The sequence below is a fragment of the Phasianus colchicus genome, chromosome 11, assembly GCF_987193195.1.
Source record: "Phasianus colchicus chromosome 11, bPhaCol1.hap1.1, whole genome shotgun sequence".
Lineage (NCBI taxonomy): Eukaryota > Metazoa > Chordata > Aves > Galliformes > Phasianidae > Phasianus > Phasianus colchicus.
Window position 1 is genome coordinate 332,122 of NC_143446.1, and position 10,820 is coordinate 342,941.

The 10,820-nt window shown below is 42.6% G+C and overlaps 1 protein-coding gene across 1 annotated transcript in view; it reads left to right on the top strand.

Annotated features, from left to right (window-relative positions):
- Positions 1 to 10,714, top strand: part of LOC149916328 (RANBP2-like and GRIP domain-containing protein 8) — a 26,186-nt gene extending 15,472 nt beyond the window's left edge. Inside the window, exons 9-13 of the mRNA XM_090148525.1 lie at positions 6,412 to 6,581; positions 7,322 to 7,953; positions 9,060 to 9,143; positions 9,271 to 9,671; positions 10,124 to 10,714. The gene's annotated coding sequence lies outside the window, so the exon portion shown is untranslated. The remainder of the gene's footprint in view (positions 1 to 6,411; positions 6,582 to 7,321; positions 7,954 to 9,059; positions 9,144 to 9,270; positions 9,672 to 10,123) is intronic.
- The last annotated feature ends 106 nt before the right edge of the window (positions 10,715 to 10,820 follow it).

Sequence of the window (10,820 nt, forward strand, 5' to 3'; positions counted from 1 at the left end):
TACCATGAGATCTCACCCAAGATGATTTGCTCCATAACTTTCCCCTGACTGGGGACTGGCTTGTAGTTCCCCAGATCCTCCTTACAGCCCTTCTTGTAGATGGGAATCACAAGTAGTACTGGTACCTCTCCAGTTAACCAGGTGCGCTGGTAGATAGTGGAGAGTGGCTCAGCAATCACCCTCACCAGCTCCCTCAGCGCCCTAGGATGGAGCCCATCCGGTCCCATGGGCTTGTGACAGTCCAGATGGAGGAGGAGCTCTCTGACTGTCTCCACCTGAATCACCAGGGGTGTATTCTGCGTAGCATCCCAGACTTCGGGATCGGGGCACAAAGTGCCCTGATGATAACTGATCTGCCTTTTAAAGGCAGATGTAAAGAAGGCATTGAGGACCTCAGCCTTCTGCTTATCCTCAGTGGTTGCACTCCCCGCTGCATCAAGTAAAGGATGGAAATTCTCCTTGGTCCTTCTCTTACCATTGATATATTTATAAGAGGATTTTTTACTCTCTTACTGCGGTGGCCAGTCTGAGTTCAAGTTGGACTTTTGCCGTCCTAACTTCCTCCCTGCATACCTTAGCAACTTCCTTGCAATCTCCCCAAGTAGCCTGTCCCTTCAACTTTGTCACCTTACTGCCCTTCTTGTCTCCCTAGAGCCCATCTGACAGAAAAACATTATTTGAAGACTCATTTCAACAGGTATTGTACTAAAACATATTAGTAGTGGGCATGAGAAGTTGAATTGAAGAAATCTGTTATCTGTATGTCATTCTTAATGCCCTGACACCTTAATAATGTTATTTGAACAGAGACTAACAAAAACTAACAGTTAGCACACAGGCATGCTTGTATATCTAAAGATCATGCAAAAATGTGAAATTCTGTCTCCAAGTGTCACTGTGTCCATGAAACAAATATAAATATATATATATACGTTTGGGGTTTTTTTGCACAAAGACGAGAACTGTGTTGGAAACATCATAAAAATACTACTTAGAAATAATTTTAAACAGCATCTAGTTTTAAAGCATTGTAGTTCGGTACTAATTTTGTAAGAGCAAGTTTCCAGGGTTGTTATGCACCATTTGTTCTAATAACAGTGGTGATTTTTTTTTTTTTTTCCTGACACTTAAAAGCAGGAATTGGAGGCTGAGGAATAGAAGGGATAAATAGTTAAAACTTCTACTGCTATAATGATAAATAATAATTCTTTAAAAATCTGAAAACTTAGGCTGGTTTAAGGGTCTAGAGAGGTAAAACGTATTTCACTCAAGAATGATCAAGCATTTTTTAAAAAGCTTAGGAGATGAATGCATTTTTAAGAAGCAGAAATGTGAAAGACGAAAAGTAGTGCATCTCTGGTGATGAATCTTGGGATTGTTATTGTAAGCAAGGAAGAAAGGGTGAAAGAGCTTTTGAGATATTTACAAGTTGAAATAGGAGTTTTGGATCAGTTTTGAAAAGGTAGCATGTTCTGAGCTGGGTAATGTGCTGCTAGAAGGTGCAGTAAGAGAACATTTCATTAGGAAACTTCAGTAGTGGGCATTTGAGTAAAGATGACGTGAAATTGAGACCTGAAAGGGAAAAAAAGATCGAAGGCTTGATTCTTGAGATTAAAGAATCTCAAGCAGGTGTGTATTTTTTTCTTTATCCTTGTTATCCTGTGACTTACTGGATTTTAGAAATCAAGCAAATACAACAGTGAGAGAAAGCTACAGGAAAGAAATTTACACTAATTGGTCTTTAATCGAGGGGCAAGGAATTTGTGAATAAATTCTAATAAGTACCATCTGTAACAAAATTTACCTTAAGAACAATGTCACTCCATTAACGTTCTGTGGAGAGTCTAAGAGTGAAAGAGCAGTATAACCTTTTGTAAACATAGTCACCTCTTTGCATTTGTCTATTAGTAAAGGTGAGCTGGACACTTGTTCAGCACTATCATTTGCACATTTCAAAACAGTGTTTTGGTTTTTTTAAATAACATCTGATAACCTGAAGGTCTTTTGGTGCAGAAGTGTGTTGTATTTATTCTCTGTATAGTTCTTTTGATGCATGTGTTGCTAAAATGGATCAAAAGAGAGCACAGAGCCTTCTGAATACCAGTACTAAGCTGCTTGTTAGTGGCATGGAAGAGAACTTGTAGACATTACAGATTACTTTTTCCTCCTCCTCACCTTTACTTCAAAGTGTGCAGCATTGCCAGACAGCATTCAGGTGATAGTTTGTGAGCTTTCCAAGTACATAAAGTTTGAGTAGGTTTCCAAGTAGGACCAGCAGTCCTACCAGGAGAAGCTTACATAGGAAGTAGGGAAATAAAAAACTCAGAACTTGTCAAAAACAACTTTTGCATTTCACTCTAAGTGTTATTTTCAAATTTCTCCACTCTGCTGGCTACCTATGCTTTTATTAATTTACACTTAGTATTTTGAGGGGGTTTTTTTTTTGGCTAGTTTGGCTGTTCGAAGTTTTTTTTTAATTTCTAGCTTATTGCCTCAGAAAAAAAAGCAATGAGGAAACTTAGGGCTGTAGCAAGAACTTTTCTGAAAGCTGTCTCTAGAGAAAATACGAACTACATGTCAATTACAGTATCTGTACTGATACAGAAGTCTTCTAATCTGGAGTCCATGAAAGGCTTTGCCCCTTTTGAGTAAACACGGAAGTACCTGAGCATTTCAGAGAAGAACCTTCAGACCTCTAAGCAGTGTGCACTGAGCTCTAAATGCAGAGGTCAGTAGCTGGACCTGCTTACCAGCACTGCTGAAGGAAATCACTGTAAATGTGCGGTAAAAAAATCACACCTGGCAGGGAGGATACCTTTTTATTAATCACCAAAAAAGCAAATGATGCAAATTCCCAGGAAGCTTTGCAATAAACACTTTCTGGTCCCACTTTTTCAGAAAATCTGCAGAATTACTTTGTTTGGAAAGACCTGGAGAGTTCGTCTAGTGAGGCCCCTCTGCTCAAGCTGAGTCAGTTAGAGCAGGTGTCTCATTTGAAAGGAAGAAGTAATTTTATTTTGCCATCCATCAGCTCTCCTGTGGTTTTGTATTGTATTTTGGAGAGATCAAATTGAGAAGCACTGTTGCATCACAGCACTAAATACATCACGGTGATGTTTTCAGTAATGATGTTTCTATGTTTATAGTTAAGGGCATTTACATTTTATGTTGGGGAAATGTTCATCAAGTGGTGGTTTCACACCAGTTATCAACAGAACACCACCACACCATGCTGTTACTGCCCCTCAAAGGAAGAGGGGGGAGAGAAAATGTGGTTGGAAAATAAATGAACGAAATGCTCATAGGTTGAGATAAGGACAATTTAAAGGAAAAGGAGGAAAAAGAAAAACACCAAGCAAAGGCCATACAAGGAGAGGAAACAATTATCCTCTGCTCATCATAGAGTGGCCTGGGTTGGAAGGGACCTCAGAGTCCACCTGGTTCCAGCTCCACTGCTGCCAGCAGGGTTGCCAGCCACTAGATCAGCTTGCCCAGGGTGCCATCCAGCCTGGCCTTGGAGACCCCCAGGGATGGGAAATCCGCAGCTTCTCTCAGTAGTAAGCAGTGTTTGGCCACCCCTTGGAAAGCAAGGCCTCAGTACATGTTGTAGCCCTTCCCCAGCTCCTCATGCTGTGTGTGGCATCGTATGGTATGCGATATCCCTTCAATCAGTTTAGATCAGTGCCCTGCTGATGTCCTTCCCCCTCCTCTTGCCCACGCCCAGCCTGCTGGCTCAGGGGCTGCAGAGTTGATGCTGTGCCAGCACTGCTTGGCAGGAGCCAAAACATGGCTGTGATACCAGTGCTGCTCTGGCAGCAAGTGCAAAGCACAGCACCGTGTGGCTGCCGTGGGAACAGCAACCTTGTCCCTGCCTGCCCCAGTACAGCACCCCTGCATATGTGCATCACTGCTATAGAGAAGCACATACCAACATAGAAATTGCAATGTTGCACCTGTTATTCTGGCTATTAAACCACATAAACAGAACAGAGATCTGAGCAATGTTTGTTGAATTAAGGTTCTTCTTATTTTGAAGTTTCTAATGAGAAAATTCCTCTTTCTCAGGAACATATTATTTTGTTAACTTAGGAGCTTGGAATATTTTGATTTACAAGATAGTCCCATAAATATACTGGAGTTGAAGATAATTCATTAAGCATTCTAAATCTTTTCCTTCTTATCTGCTATTACTTCACAAGGCAGCAGGTAATGAAACATACAACAATGTCATTACTTCAAAGGTTTTTGTATTCCATAGGCATTCCACTTAGAGGCGGTGGGTAATTTGTCAGCCCAGTGACAGATGAATTTAAGGATACAACTGTACCTAGTGCACAGTTTGCTTATGCACATCAGTGAGGTGTAGTCTGTAAATCTTACAAAACCACAGTTATTGTGTAACGTTTCCTTAACTTGATTCGTGAGCTCTAAAGAGTTAAGAAAAGTCCTTATATTCTTCGTACCCATCTCTTCTACTGCGTGCACAGTCTGGACCTGGTTATTAATAATTACATTTTCATCCTTGCAGAGAGAATGATATTTAAGAATGTTGCTTGGAAGTGTTTTTCTCAGTTGCTAAAGAAATTCTAGGTGAAATCCAAAGCCATGATTTGAAGCCAAATGGTAGCAACATTCTTGTGACGGAAGAAAACAAAGAAGAATATATTAAGTAAGATTAAATGAAGATTTTAAAATACTTTTATCTCTCCCATTTCTTTTAGCTCAATCAAGAAAATACTGTCACACTATGTAATCTGAAGCATTATTGAAATTCTGTCTATGAATAAGTACTGATGGCAAAATGTGGCAAAATGTGGCAATTGTTCAGATTCCGTATTTGAAAGGAAAATATTGATGGAAATATTTAAAATAGATATATATTACATTTCCAAAAGGTAATATATATATATTACTTTTCCCAAAAGATTCAGTTTAGTAGAAGCTCCACTTGTTGTGTTTTTTTCCCAGAGATAATTAAGTTTAGCAGAACATCGTGACGACAAATGTGAACGTCAGGTACTTCACCGTACCATTGCACACATTTATTATTCACATTTTGGCTTTGTAGACTGCTGATATTCTATCCAGCCATTTATGGTGTTGCTTGTTTTTAACCAAAGAACAGTTTTGGATGCTTTTGTGGTAAACTTGAGTTTTTAAAAATGCATAGTTTTGATACTAGTTTCCATGTGAACTGCCCTGATAGAGCTGTTATGTCTAGGCATTTGTAACAAGGCAGCATTATGAACAGTGTAATGTGTTGTACTGTTGTAAATGAGGAATTATGATATAGCAGTAGCAGAATGTTTTAAAGCAAGGACAGGAGCCTATGAGTGATTACAGAAGAAAAACATGAGCGATGAGGTGCTTTGTCTCAAAATATCCCCTTCTTGTCTTGTAATATCCCCAGCGAGCAGCAGTATATAAGCTCTGCTTTAAGGTGTGAACTTCAACATCATCTTACATAGAGGATTTGCTCAGAACAAAAAGAAACAAATAGGAAACCACTACACACGTGGCAGGCATGAGATAAATTGAATGAGTAGAATTTTCCTCTTATGATATATTCTGTGAAGGCTTTTTTGTGGGAAAGGTTTGAGGGATGAGGGAGTAGGAATTGCTTTCATCATGAGTCGTCCAAAAACATTTCACAGAAATTGTAACATTTGCAGAAGGAACATATTGGCATTTTGCAGTTGTGCAAGATATTAATTGGGATGAAGAGTAAGGAGTATCTGCAGAAGACCATTCTCCTCTAGTTTTGAGGAACCCAGGCAGAGCTCAGATTGCAGCCTAAGTAATATTCTTTTGCCATAATAGGTCCTGTGTTACGCTCCCCAGAGTTTCATCTCTTCTTTAGATTCCAGTTCTCCTGACAGGTTAGGTTTGAATTCAGCATATCTGCTTCTCCCTGGGTTCAGGTTCTTTGGGTCTCCTGCCTGCTTTTCACCTTTTTATTAATGGAGAGTGGAGTTTCTACCACAAAGCAAAGTTTCATGATTAACAGAAACAAACATGGAACTTTCCAAATGGACATAATCGTTTCTTGATAAGCTAGCAGTCCTACTTATCTTCACTAGTACCACCTGACCTAGATTTTACCTTGTTGTGGATAATGACTGAGATTTCTGGGGACAACATTAGATGAATCTAGCTCTGCCTTTTTTTTCCTTTTCCAAATACTTAGGGATTGCTGTGCTCTCATTAATATCATCAGCTGCCTCCTGTTTGAGCCTAAAATGCTTTCCATAGCGGAGTGGTTGGAAACATAGGGTTTTAACTTAAAACTGTTTGCACAGACTGAAGATTGAGTTATCTAGCCATAATTATTACATTCTCCTTTCTTTTATAAAACTTGTTGTCATCCATACACTCTTAGTATAGTTCTCCTTTCTGTCTTTTCCTACAAAGGAATCACTCAGATGGCCTTGAAAGCTCTGAAGATGCTGCTTCAAATAAAAACAAGACTGTTAATGGCAGTGATTCCCCACTACTCACCAATGGAAGCTGCAAACCTTCTCGACCTCCCAGGCCTTTTTGACCACCTCCACCCACACCCCGCAGACCCACATCAGTAGCTGGTGCGTATTCTAGGGCCAGACATCCACTTCAAAGCTGTGGATTCTCTGTACAGTCTTAAAATGAACGTAACGTTTTCCAATGCGTGTTTTTAACTACAGTTTTTTTCAGGGTAAATTCTTGGATATATAACTTCTATTTTAACAGCTTGCATTCAGCATCGTTGTTCCTCTTATAAGTAATTTCTGTTTCCACGACAGGTAAGTGATGATTGCAGCGATACTGCTAAATATGTTGGAGCTGGTGCCAAAAGAACATGAGTGAGTGCTACTGTTGCATTCAGTTAACTTTAATGAGACCCGTGAACAAATCTGCTGAAGGACTTACAGAACTGCCTCAAGTAGATAATACTGGAGCTTGAAAGACTAGTGATTTGTTTCTACAGTCCTGGTTAAATTATTTGAAACAGCAGCACTTCAAACACTGATTGCGTGAAAATAAATATGTTTTTTAGTACATCTTATAATTTAGAAACTACAAAGCTTTAAGACAGTGGTAGGTGTTTTCAGGTTAACTCCTCCACATGCATACACTACCATGTGTTTTGGTGATCTTATTGTCACAATTGATAAATACTGAGGCTGGACGGAAAACTGGGCTGCAGTAATTATTTTAAAAGATAAAGGCAGTGTAGTTTAGTAATAAGACTTGTGTATAGTTCTTAACACTGCCTACCAAATGGCCTGCATGGGAAAAAAAATCTGAAAGCGTTTAAAGAATGCATGTATTCTCCCTTCCACAGCCTTAATTTTTCTCTTCTTGAAAATGTTATGCACGCTGCCTCTTAAATTGTTGCAAATATTAAATGGGAAATCCATCAACGCAAGCAAGTAGCTTTTTCTTTATAATCATCTAATGTTTAGAAAATGCAGACAAGTTGCTTTAGTGAATAACTTTTCTTTGTCATATCAAAGCTGTGCAGCTGAATAGCTGATAGTTCTTGGATTGAAGCATTTTTACAGAGTGCAGCTAAAGTTGCCTTTTGTGTGTGTCTGTGTGTGTGTGTGAAATAGAAAATGTGGCTATATGTGCATACTACTTCAAACCACCACCTTTTGCACATCTACTTTTGTGACTTACAAATTCTGAAATAGATTACCAATACAGAGAGAAATGCAATGACATGTCTGGCGTCGTAGGAAGTGTAAATGGTTCTCCATCCACATCCACAGAGAATGATGGGGCCAGTGCAGGTTCACTGGCAGGTGCAGCTGCAAATACATCTTCAGAACCAAGCCCTGAGGGGGGAACAGAAGCAACTACAGCTCCTGCAACTGCTGCACTCACCACACCTCCAGTATCAAGACAAGTCCAGCCAGTAACTCCTGCAACTCAGGCACTAACTACAGTCAGTCAAGGTCCTCTTCCACCTGGGTATGAGTTTAGTGAATTTTTCTGCTGCCTTTTCTGTTTTCTTATTTTAAGCATACCAAAATACACATAACATCTGTCTTTTGCTGCATAACAAAAATTCCCATAATCTGCTATATGGCTTTAAATTTCATAGTTCATACATTGCACCTCCTGAGAGCAATGTGGGCGCAGCGAGATACTTCATACCCATGTGGAATTTGTCAGATGATTGGTCTCTTGTCTCAGAGATATTATTTAGATTCTTAACTTTTTCTTAAAAAAATAGAAATGTTTCTGTACTCTGAGTAAGAAAGGGAAAGCAAAAGCTTCTTAATGCGAGTGGTATAATAGATAAGAGTGCTGGGCAGGTGGCAGCCATGTCCAGCATGAAGAGAGCGAGAGAAGAGGATAGCGTGGTTTTAAATGGGAAGAGGGAGCTGGGGGCCCCAGAACCAAAGAGGAGGAGGGGGCCCGCCGTGACCATCAAGTGGAGGAGGGAGAGGAGGAAGAGAGCCCGGTTCCATTGCGCCCGGACCTCCGCTGTGACTGATCATGGGGAGCCCATGGAGGTGGATCCACCTGCAGAGGAGCCCATGGAGGTGGATCCACCTCCAGAGGAGGCCATGGAGGTGGATCCGCCTGCGGCACAGCTGGCCTGGCACCACACCACCGTGCCAGGCCCCGCATCGGCGCGGTCACAGCTCCGCCATCGCTGGTCCGGGCGCTGGGCTCCTTACCCGCCGCGCGGCCCCACCCCCAGCATTAGCTGGGTGGCATTGTTTAACATCTGCTCCTCCTCCACCTTGTTGCTCCTCCGCGGTTCTGCAGGCCTCCAGTTCCATCTTCCCCTTTTAGCAGTTAGGTCCCCCTTCTGGGTTTTGTTGTTGATGTTAGTGTTAGCATAGTTTTAGTGTTAAGTTTAGTTTTAGTGTTAGGCATAGGTTACTGTTAGTAGTTTAGAGTTAGGCATAGATTGCTGCTAGCAATTGGCAGTACATGCCGCTCACTCAGTAAGCACTCCCCTGATTTACCATGCAGAGAAATGAGTGCGAGTGCACTGAGACGGGAGGTTTGATGACGTCTGCGATGAATTGAATTTCTGTCTTGTGACTTTTCTTCTGTTGCAGAACATTGAGGAAGGAGAGCGTGAGTGGCTGAGAAATGGAGTTGGGACTCAGGGGAGCAGTAGGTGCCTGTGTGACCCTTGCCAGGTAGGTGTGCCTTACTGTAAGCGTGCGCTAAGGCAGTGCTGTTCAAACACAGCTTGTGGCACTGTCTGCAACAGATCTGCTTGCTGTTAAGCTTTTCCCTTATTTCATGTCCACCTATCCTCTTCAGCTCCTGCTCCCCTCACCTGCAAGTGGAGCAATGCTCAAGTTGGAGGAATCTTTTCCTCGGCAGGTGGTAAAAGATGATGCAACTGCGTTTCATGCCCTTCTTTGTTATTGGGTCAGTAGGCCAAGGATATCTTCAGAACAGCTAAGTCAGTCTGTAACACCAATGTGCATGAGAGAATGATGACTCTTTTTCCCCTCTTGTAGAAAGCAGCCTCCTTGAGAGCAGGAGAGCAGCAGGCTGTCTGCTCTGTGGCTCCTGAAGGGCATTTCTCCCCAGCTGAGATCCCTGAGCCCACACTGGCGGAGAATGTGCTGCACCACGATCTCTTCTGCGGAGCCACTTTGCAGCTCACAGAGAGTGCGTCAGTTGTAATCGTGCCAGTTTCCATGTGCCATAAGCCAGTAAGTCATGCTCTCTGAGGCTGATAGAAAGGCACAGACAATAGGCAGGGAGGGAACAATTTGTAGCTGTTGCCTACGGTAGTGTGTCCCAGCACTGCTGAAAGAGGCGTAGTTTGTTCTGTCTGTCCTTCGGTGTGTGTGCTGTACCTGATGCACGCAAGAAGCCTTGAGGTGCAGACTCATCTTACTGCTGTGCTCTGTGCGCTGCCAGGCAGAGTGTCCAACCCTGTGCAGGCGCTGCCTTGCAGGAGATGGCTTTGGATTCTAGTTTGTGTGGGTCTTTTGGGATTAAGATAGAGGTGGAGTTTCTAGCGTGCCCTAATGTCAGAAAGGTGGTTTCTAGTACTGGCAGCCAAAGCTGCCCAGGAGGGTGACTTGAGCTCCCAAAGCGAGCTGTCAGCCAGTTGTTAGCTGTGAAGGTTCCCTGACCGTTTCTGAATTGATTCTTGTAGGACTCACACAGTCCTGGAACTAAGACTTGGGAGACAGTGAAGAAACCCAAGGCAAGTGCTGCTCAGCTGAGGAAGAAAGCCAAGAAGGAAAGCAAAAAGAACCAATAAGGGCTTGACCAGGAAGGCCCACAGGACACTAGAGTCATCTGGAATGGTTCCTCAGAGGTGGCACCAAAGGCAGCTGACTGAGTCGTCCGGTTTTCTGGCATGGCCGTGCTTTCCCTGTCACGGACAGTGCAGAGGAACTAAGGCAACTGGGAGGGAAGGGCTTGTGCTGTGTTCCAAGCAAAGAGGACTTGCCAGAGGCAGGACTTCATCTATGGCAAGAGATGGAGACACTGTCTTCCTTCAGGATGCATCTCTTCAGGGCCAGAGCCGGTCTAGTATGAGATTGAAATACAGCTAGCCGGGCCTGGAGAGAGAGAAGGTGACGTAGCCACAGGGTCAGGCTTCTCCTTGTGTCTGACGGGAGGCTGAATGACTCACTGCTAAGCAGAGATCCTGGACACTGGGGTTTCATTTTGGGCTGTGTTGATAAATACAACCCAAATCCTTTTGTATTGAATAAAAGCGAAATCAACTTTTTAAAAACGGTGCTGCCTGTTTCTGTAGCTGGTCAAAAGGTCCCTTGCTTGGGCTGGCAATTGCGGGGCGATGAACCGGTCGGCTCTCCCCTGAAATTCTGCTGGTTTTCCCT